The sequence below is a fragment of the Drosophila albomicans genome, chromosome 2R (genome assembly GCF_009650485.2).
Source record: "Drosophila albomicans strain 15112-1751.03 chromosome 2R, ASM965048v2, whole genome shotgun sequence".
NCBI lineage: Eukaryota > Metazoa > Arthropoda > Insecta > Diptera > Drosophilidae > Drosophila > Drosophila albomicans.
This window is the reverse complement of record NC_047631.2, coordinates 5,076,859-5,085,283: the sequence shown is the minus strand read 5'-3', so window position 1 is coordinate 5,085,283 and position 8,425 is coordinate 5,076,859.

The window sequence follows — 8,425 nt, the reverse complement described above, 5'->3', positions numbered from 1 at the left end:
GGCTTGCGTAAATTATGGGTGAAGGCTTATTTGTACCCATCTTTAATAAATAAACTTTATTATTGATGTGAGCTCTTATAGTCACCGAGATCCAAGTACAGACAGACGGAACAGCCTAAATTAACTCGGCTGTGTTGATCCTGAACATGAATAATGGGTCGAAGTTGGCTTCTAATGCTTGCTAGTTACACAAAGTCAAATCCTTTTTATAGTATATTGATAAACGAAATATTTTCGGTATATTTTAGGATTTTCAGTAGTATTTATTTTAACAATAATGGCGTACTACTCCGATTTTTTTTTCTCACACTTACTTGTTTTATAATGACAAGTTTTAGTTAACCTTTTTCCGAAGTAATTTTAATACGTAATTTAAAGTAGTTGGAGTAGAAAAAAAATGACACTACAAAATATAGCCTTCTACGACTTGCACAGTGTTAATATATCAGAGTAACTGAATAAATGAGAGTAAATGGACCTCGCTTAATGGTCTCTTTGTTTTACGACATTTTATACCAACATTCTTCTTACCATTAAAACTTAAAGAAAAATACGAGACAAGCTTGCAATTTTTCACATGAAATTTCTTCGGTTAATGAATCTTTTTCAATATAATTCCCCCATATGTACTTAATAGATTTTTGAGAGGCTCGGCCGTTGATACTGATCGAGACAATAAATACTTTACAAAGTTTGAGGTGTCCTCCCATATATGTGTCATTCGTTGAAATGGGGTAACGGGTGTAAAAATGGTGGCGTTATATAATTTATTAACATTGTGGATAATTTTCATTTTCACACTGCTCGCATGGCATCTAGGAACAATGACACTCATTAAATATTTTACGCTAATCAGCAAAAATGAAATCTGCACCTGCTTCCAGTTATTATTCAGATGTGGTGATGCTGGGAACAGGAGACAAGAGTCGGATAGTGGGAAGAGAGAAGAGATGAGGGGTATGCAATGGCGATGGCAGTAGCATCGGCGGCGACGCCTGTCAACTGAATTTAACATGACATTTGCTTAATTTGAATTTAAATACCTTCTTGTGCGCAGAAATTTTCAGCGACAAAAAACAAGAGGAACAAGAGAGTCAAGTAGATAAATCTGACACACGAAAATGTGGCAAATAGTGGGGGCTATGATTTGGGTAGGGGGTCGAAGAGAGAAACGTTTGTTGCTGACAAAAAAAGAAAAGGAAAATCAAGCGAAAATAAGCGAAAAACATGTTGGATGCGCTAAAAACTGACGTTGCGCAAAGGGAAAGCTTTGTGTGTTGTAGATGTGGATGGAGGTGGTGAGGGAGGTGTATTCTAGATGTCGGTGTGTGCGAGTGTGTGGTGGTCACATCACCTGGTTGCTCTCTGGCCGCTCACTAAATAAGAAATTATTATGAGCATGCTGAGCAATGTTGTTGCCGCGTGCCACAAACACCAGCAGCGCCATGTTGAGCTTCCTCTGACACACACAGACACGGGCACAGACAGGAAGTGCCACACACGTGTGTTTGTGTTTGTGTGTGTGAGTATGTGTGTTGGCCAACTTTCATAAACGACAAAACAGACGCCAACAGCAGCAACAACATTTACGAAAAAAAAAGTTGGCGTGCCAAAACAGGCGCATAGACACGAAAAAGGAAGTTGACCGCTCGCCGCCTCCATTTGTCTGTGTGTGCACGATTCTGTACGCGTGTGTGTGTGTGTGTGTGTGTGTGTGTGTATCTGTGTGTTATTTAATGTATCCTGGATTTATTGTGCTGTTTCCTTGTTGTCGTTGTAGCTGCTGCTGCTTCTGCCGCGTTTGCTGTCGCGCATTAAATGTACATAAACTTCTCTTCTTTTTTTTTTGCCAGGAACCTGTTTCGCTTTTTAGCCTTGTGTGTGCTGGTGTGTGTTGCATGCCGCTTGTCAGTACTGCGCTCGTTTCCGCTTGGTCTTGAAACCTGCAAAAAGGCACACACATGTCCTTATGCAGATGTCTGTCTCTGTGTATGTTTCCTTGCCGCTGGCTGAATTTTTGCAATTTACAGCACGAAAAAGACGTCGCCTGTCTGACATTATTATGCAGAAACGGCGTCGGTGACGGCGACTTTCGCCCTGTGGCCCATAATGTGTGTTTCCGACGACGCCCATCGCAGCAACTCCCAACGTAGCAGTTACCTAGGCGGAAATATATGTCCATACAATTCCATATTCAATGTCAATTCGTAATCGAATAATACTCTCTTCATTTATTAAATGTAATGAGATGTTAATGAAGATTTAAATTTCTGACCTTTGCTCCACTTCGGATACTTGATATCAGTTTGTGTGCTTGGCTTTTCTTTTTTCGAGTTACCGCATTGTCGGGCCAAAGTGACAGCAAGAGTCTTAAACTCTGCTCTGTCGGCCTGCCCCCCTAAGCACATCTGCGTCTGATTGTGCTTTGCAATACGAAACTTTTTGCCAGCAAAACACCACAACTGGCACAATATATGAGAAAGCAAACGATATAGACAGAGAGAAGGGTGCTGAGCTGTGCATGTACTGCACACATGCGACACACAGTTAAACATAAACAAATGACACTGACACTGTCACACGGGGCGTATGATTTCCCTTGTTAGCGTGCACTTGTCCCGCATTTAGGAAGCCATAAACAAAACAGCTACCACGCATGGATGAAGCATTGTAAGAAGGTCGACAAAAAGTGCAAGTCACGATATCTAATCTCAGTCATCGCTTTGTCTAAGCTGTCTGTGATTCTCCGCCACCCAGTCATGCTGGCCTTCTGCGGCCATTTCTGGGTTCTGCTATGATTTAAGCATGTGTATAAAAATATAACAAATAAGAAAGCTACAGTCGAGTGTGCTCGACTGTGAGATACCCGGTTCCCATTTTAAATAAATGCAAAATATTGCAGTATTAATTTTAAAACCTACCAAATTAATATACCACAAAAATACTAAAAATCTATCTAAGGTTATTTTAGGTATATTAATACAGTACAACATTTAAAGTATACCATAGAGTGCAAAATATACCGGATTGTCAACTAAATCAACTAAGGCCCCTAGTTAGAATGCGGTTTCCCCATAAAAAAGTGTTTCTATCTGATTGCAGCCAAACTTTCAGGAATAATAAAGACTATAGATATTATTGTATGTACTCTAGGGCGTATGAACACCTAGATCTCAGCGACTATAAGAGATAGAGCTATAATTTTTTTTCGACAGCATTTGTTATGTTTGCACGCAGATCAAATTTGTTGCAAATTTTTGCCACGCCCACTTCCGCCCCCGCAAAAACAAAAATCGAATAACAAGCGTAATTTGAAAGCGAAGTTGGTATATACAATAACTACTATAGTAGTTATGATTCCTGAAAATTTGGTTGCGATCAGATAAAAATTGTGGAAGTTATTAAAGAAATACTTTTGTATGGGCAAAAACGCCTACTTACTAGGGGTCTTAGTTGTTTTAGGCGACAATCTCGCACATTGTCTATGGTATATTTTGAATGGTGTACTATATCGATATACCAAACATATACCATTTGGTATATTCTTAGTATTTTTAGTATATTTGCAGTATATTCGGTATATTTTGAGAATAATATCGCAAAATATATTGCTTTTAATCAAATTGGGTAGCGGGTATCTCACAGTCGAGTACACTCGACTATAGCTTTTTTTACATTTTTTTTTTTTTTTTAGCATTTTTTGATATTTTGTTTTGGTACATTGATTAGAATCAAGTACACTCGATAGTTAAACGTTCTTTTAAAAGAGAAAATTGACAAGTCGAATAAAAATTGTGCCTCGCCTAAATAACAGCCTTTCTTTTTACGAGAAATCTAATACTGGTTTAAAAAAAATAGATATGCCTTCTAGTGAATTTTCATTTCAGTATGTTACAAAATACTTTTCGTCATTTGTATTTGCAACATAAAAATAAAACCAGTATAAGAAACGTCGTGCTGCCGTGTAATGTGAAAGAAAGTTTCACTCTTTCACTTTCCACCGCTCTCAAGCACGAGGCCTGGGGGATTTTCGTGTTTGGTGTGTGAAAGCATTTTATCCTATAAGCGACCACATAACACGCTGCATTGAGGAATAGCTAAATGACCGCAAAGAACACACCTACAAGAGCCGCAAACCCGTCTTCGCCATCCAACCAGCCAGTCAGCCAGTGCGCTTGCCCCCTTTGAATCGTAGCCCAATGACATGCATGCCTGGCAACATTCTGTGGCATGAAGAGCAAAGAAGCAAAGCAAAGTTTACTTTCGCTTTAAGTAGTCACTCATCAGGCAGGCGGGCAGGAAGCACAGCGGGTGTGGCACGTCGGTAGCAGCATTCTATGGCATCTCCACAAAGGGAACAAACACACACACACACTCACTCTCATGCACATATCACACATACATATATGTATGTATCATGGCAGTCAAGCAAGCAAGTGCAAGTGCATCCCCACTCTGTCAGTCATCCGGAAATAGCTTGCTCGGCACTCGAACTGTTTGCATTATGATGCACTGCGGCGCCTGCTGCTCTCCAAGTCCAACTTGACTCCCACTCGCACTCTGCGCTCGAATTGTATTTTCTTTGGTGAAACCCGATCGCCAGATGCCCATTGCCCCTGCCACTGCCCTGCACTGCTTCACCTTGCATCTGGTGCTTTGAGCCTGCGTCTGAGCCGCAACTGTCAATACTGCCAATGAGCAAAATGGAATTTGTCTTGCCTGCCAGTGACGTCAACTGACGTGCAGCAATTTGCCGCTTGCTAGCAGGCCTCAGCATCCGAGACACCGCCCTTTGAGCGGTAATAGTTTCAAATGAGATTCACAGATACTCAAATGCCACTGCCAACTAGGCTAATGAGTTTATGCAACAGCCACAGAAATTTGGGAATGTGTTCTTAAATCTGTCATTTAGTTTCTTTCATCTTTGGGGGTAACCAGGTAGACACTTACTTTAATTATGCAAGGTATAATTATATTTAGTTTAATTTATTTTTTGTGGCATATTTGTGGTTTGCTTTTTATTTAAAGAAAAATGTTGTATAACTTTGTGGGTTAGTGAACGTGCTCATGTTGCGGTTGAAACCCTTTCAGGTAATTATGTTAATAGACTTGTTTAATATACGTATGACTTGAAAAGAACTAAATTTGGTAACTACCCAAAGTTACCCTTATCAAACATGTACAATAATAGATTTAAAGTTTGACTAGATGAAGGCCAAATGCAATGTGCACAACATCATTTAAACTCACGCCTAACAAGATTTTATATTTTTAAATTTGATCATTTTCTTTTCACATATTCGGAATTCACTGAAATTTGAATATTCAATTTAGGATATTCGGCATTTCAAGTACCAGTTTATTGCTGTCTCTTTGAATGCATATTTAGCACGAACAAGAATGCTAAATGAATGTATTGAATGAAATTCAAATATGGTTTAGTGTTTGTTTCTACTTTCTACATACTACAAATTGAAAATGCAAAGTAGTGTGAAATATTTGTTGATCCATGCGCATTTACTTTTTTGCTGCTATTCCATCACGGACTTTGAACTGGTATTTGATATTTTTGATGTGGCATATGGTCCGAAAATGTGCGATAGTTGCGCATATTTTATTTCTATTTGTCATAGATTCGTATTCGCTTGCTTTCCTTTCCATTCCATTGCTTCCCCTCCAACGCCTTCGCACTTGACATTGATGCGCATATCAAATCAGAGAAATGAAAATGTAAACAAAAAGCGGAAAACGCGACTTTTCATCAATTCATTTGCATTTATTACTGTTTGTTGCCACCATGGAAACTGTTGCGAAATGCGGCCAAGAGCGAAATCGCATTTTGAATTATTCATATTTTTGCCAATGGCCAACGCCAATAAGCAGAATTTAAAAAAAAGTATAAAAAAAATTGCAAATCAGCTTAGCAAATGAAAAATCGAGAAAGAAGCATATAAATAAATTTTGAAGAGAGGCAAAATTGTTGCAGAGAGAAACAGAGCTTGAACTACTAAGCAAAAAAAACTTGCACTCATTTGTAACAATTTATTTGATTTCTACAAATTCTTGGTCTACGCTTCTTCAAATACGGTTTTTTTTTACCATTTGCCTTTCTGACTTTCATATCGTCGACTTCTTCCTTACCGTTTTTTTTTTATTGTGCTCAATGCAAAAACGCTTTTTATTCAATTTTCAGCTCACGTAATATTGACAAATTATTAGCGGGGATTTCTGATAGCATTTGGGGCATATCTCGCACATACACAAAAAGAGAGTGAAAAACCGGAAACCATTCTTGGCGCAGCAAATTTGTATACCAATTTTATGTTTTGCAAAAGGGTATATTGAAATCGGAAGGTGAGGTCTTTTACAAGATTGAAGGTGAGTTTGACCCATCGATTATAGAATAAAAATAAAAAGAATAAAGAAGGAATTCAACTTTGATTTGCATTTTGATAAATTATCTTATAACAATCTTTAAATACTTGTTTCACATAGAATCTATTTACTTATTAAGCAATATATAATTTCATACCGCTCTTAAAAATGTATGTTACTTAAAAAACAATCTTCTAATTATAAATAATATTTGATCCACTGGGAATCCATTCGTCGATCACTCTTCAGTTCTAGAACTTTGCTTGTCTCCTGTTGTTATTTTATTCGCGTAGCCATAGGTGCAGCTGGCTTCCAATTGGCGTCCGTGGGCTTTGTTTTAAATTTTTTATTGGCGCGTGTGGCCCGCTTCATTTTCAAGCTACTGTTTGAGAAACATATTTAAATTGATTATTGCCTGCTCCCCTCGATGTCGGTGGCTTCTAAGCAGCAGCAGTTCGCCTAGCGTACGCCCCAAGCAAACAAATTGCTGTACAAATATTTGCTATTAATTTCTATAGACAACATTTTTGCGTGTGACGCTTAGACAGAAATTAATAAAATACTCGACAAGACACTGACTCTAGTAATCACGACTTTCATTGTGTCAGCCTTTGTCCCTGTCTGCCTTTTAGTAAATCCTCGAACAATGAATTTTTAAAGCGTTAATTGACATAAATTAGCTGTGCGTATTTTACCGATGCCAAGCAAATTAACAATTTGCCACCTTTTTTACAGCATTATTCAAATGTTCGAAGAGCTCGTTAAATTACTGTACAGACAGACAGACAAGCAGACCATCCGCTGTCTAAGCAGTTAACAGAGCGTTAACAGCATCCGAGAGAGCGCATCTGTTGCGCCTGCGCTCTCTTTACTGTTAAGCTTATGTGAATGTTGTCCATTGCCATAAATCGTCATCGTTGAGAGTTCAGAAACTTGACATTCGGCATTTTAGCAACACGAATGCGTAAAGGCAACTCTCATTGGCCCGTTGACACAAATTTTCTAATTGGAATTTCCGTTGCAATGCACAAGCAACCTGTCGCAATTCTAATACTTCTGAATGCGACTATGTGACAGCATAAAGAGCGGAACTCTATTTAAGGACGTTCACATCATTCGAATTTAATTAGCTGTTAAAAATGTTATTACAGAAACATGTTTTTTTTAAGAGTCTTGAGCAGTAGTAATGACTTTAATTTCCAAACTGTGCTCAAAATTGTCTATTATATCCCAGTGATTTCGTTAACAACTTATTTCAATTTAGGACTCGATGGGCGACCTTTAAGTCGGTCGAGCGTGAAACAATCAACCCACAAAAATGCCTAATTCAATTTCAAATCTTTTGAATGCCACAAAACTAACGGAAATGAGCAAAATTAGCAGTTGCCTTGGGGCATGCCTCGTGGCAAGTTTTGTTATGGTAAAGACACACATATGTATGTATGTTATGTATTCAAACAGCGAAGCAAACATATAGAACATATAAGTACGCAAAGCTACGATTCAATGCACACAGACAGAGGCCAGCGTATGTATGCCTAATGCACTGATACACACTCAAACATTTACTTATATATATACATATATTTAGTATACGTGTATTTGAGTGAAAGTGAGAGGGTATAGAGAGAGATCTGAGTTCTCATAAATCTTCATGCATTACAACAAAAGGGACGAACCCGCTGGAAAGGTTAACGCCAATATTCTAATTAACTCATGCATAAACGAATAATAACAAACAAAAGTGCTATAAATTTCCACTTGACTTGATTGATGGCCTCTTAATTTTATATATTTCGATATAACAAACACACATACAAATCACAACAATACGCAGACATAATACACACCAACACACACATATGCTCCCTTCCTACCTAAGCACATACATACATAGTACACACATATGCCAGGGGAGTAAATATGTTTGACTTTTTGTAAACCCATTTGGCATTTTGGCCAATTGGCTTTTCAGTTTGACCCATTCATATGAGGATTTTCTATTTTATTTATGTCAAATTAAATTGTGCTCTTTAAATTCAATATTCTT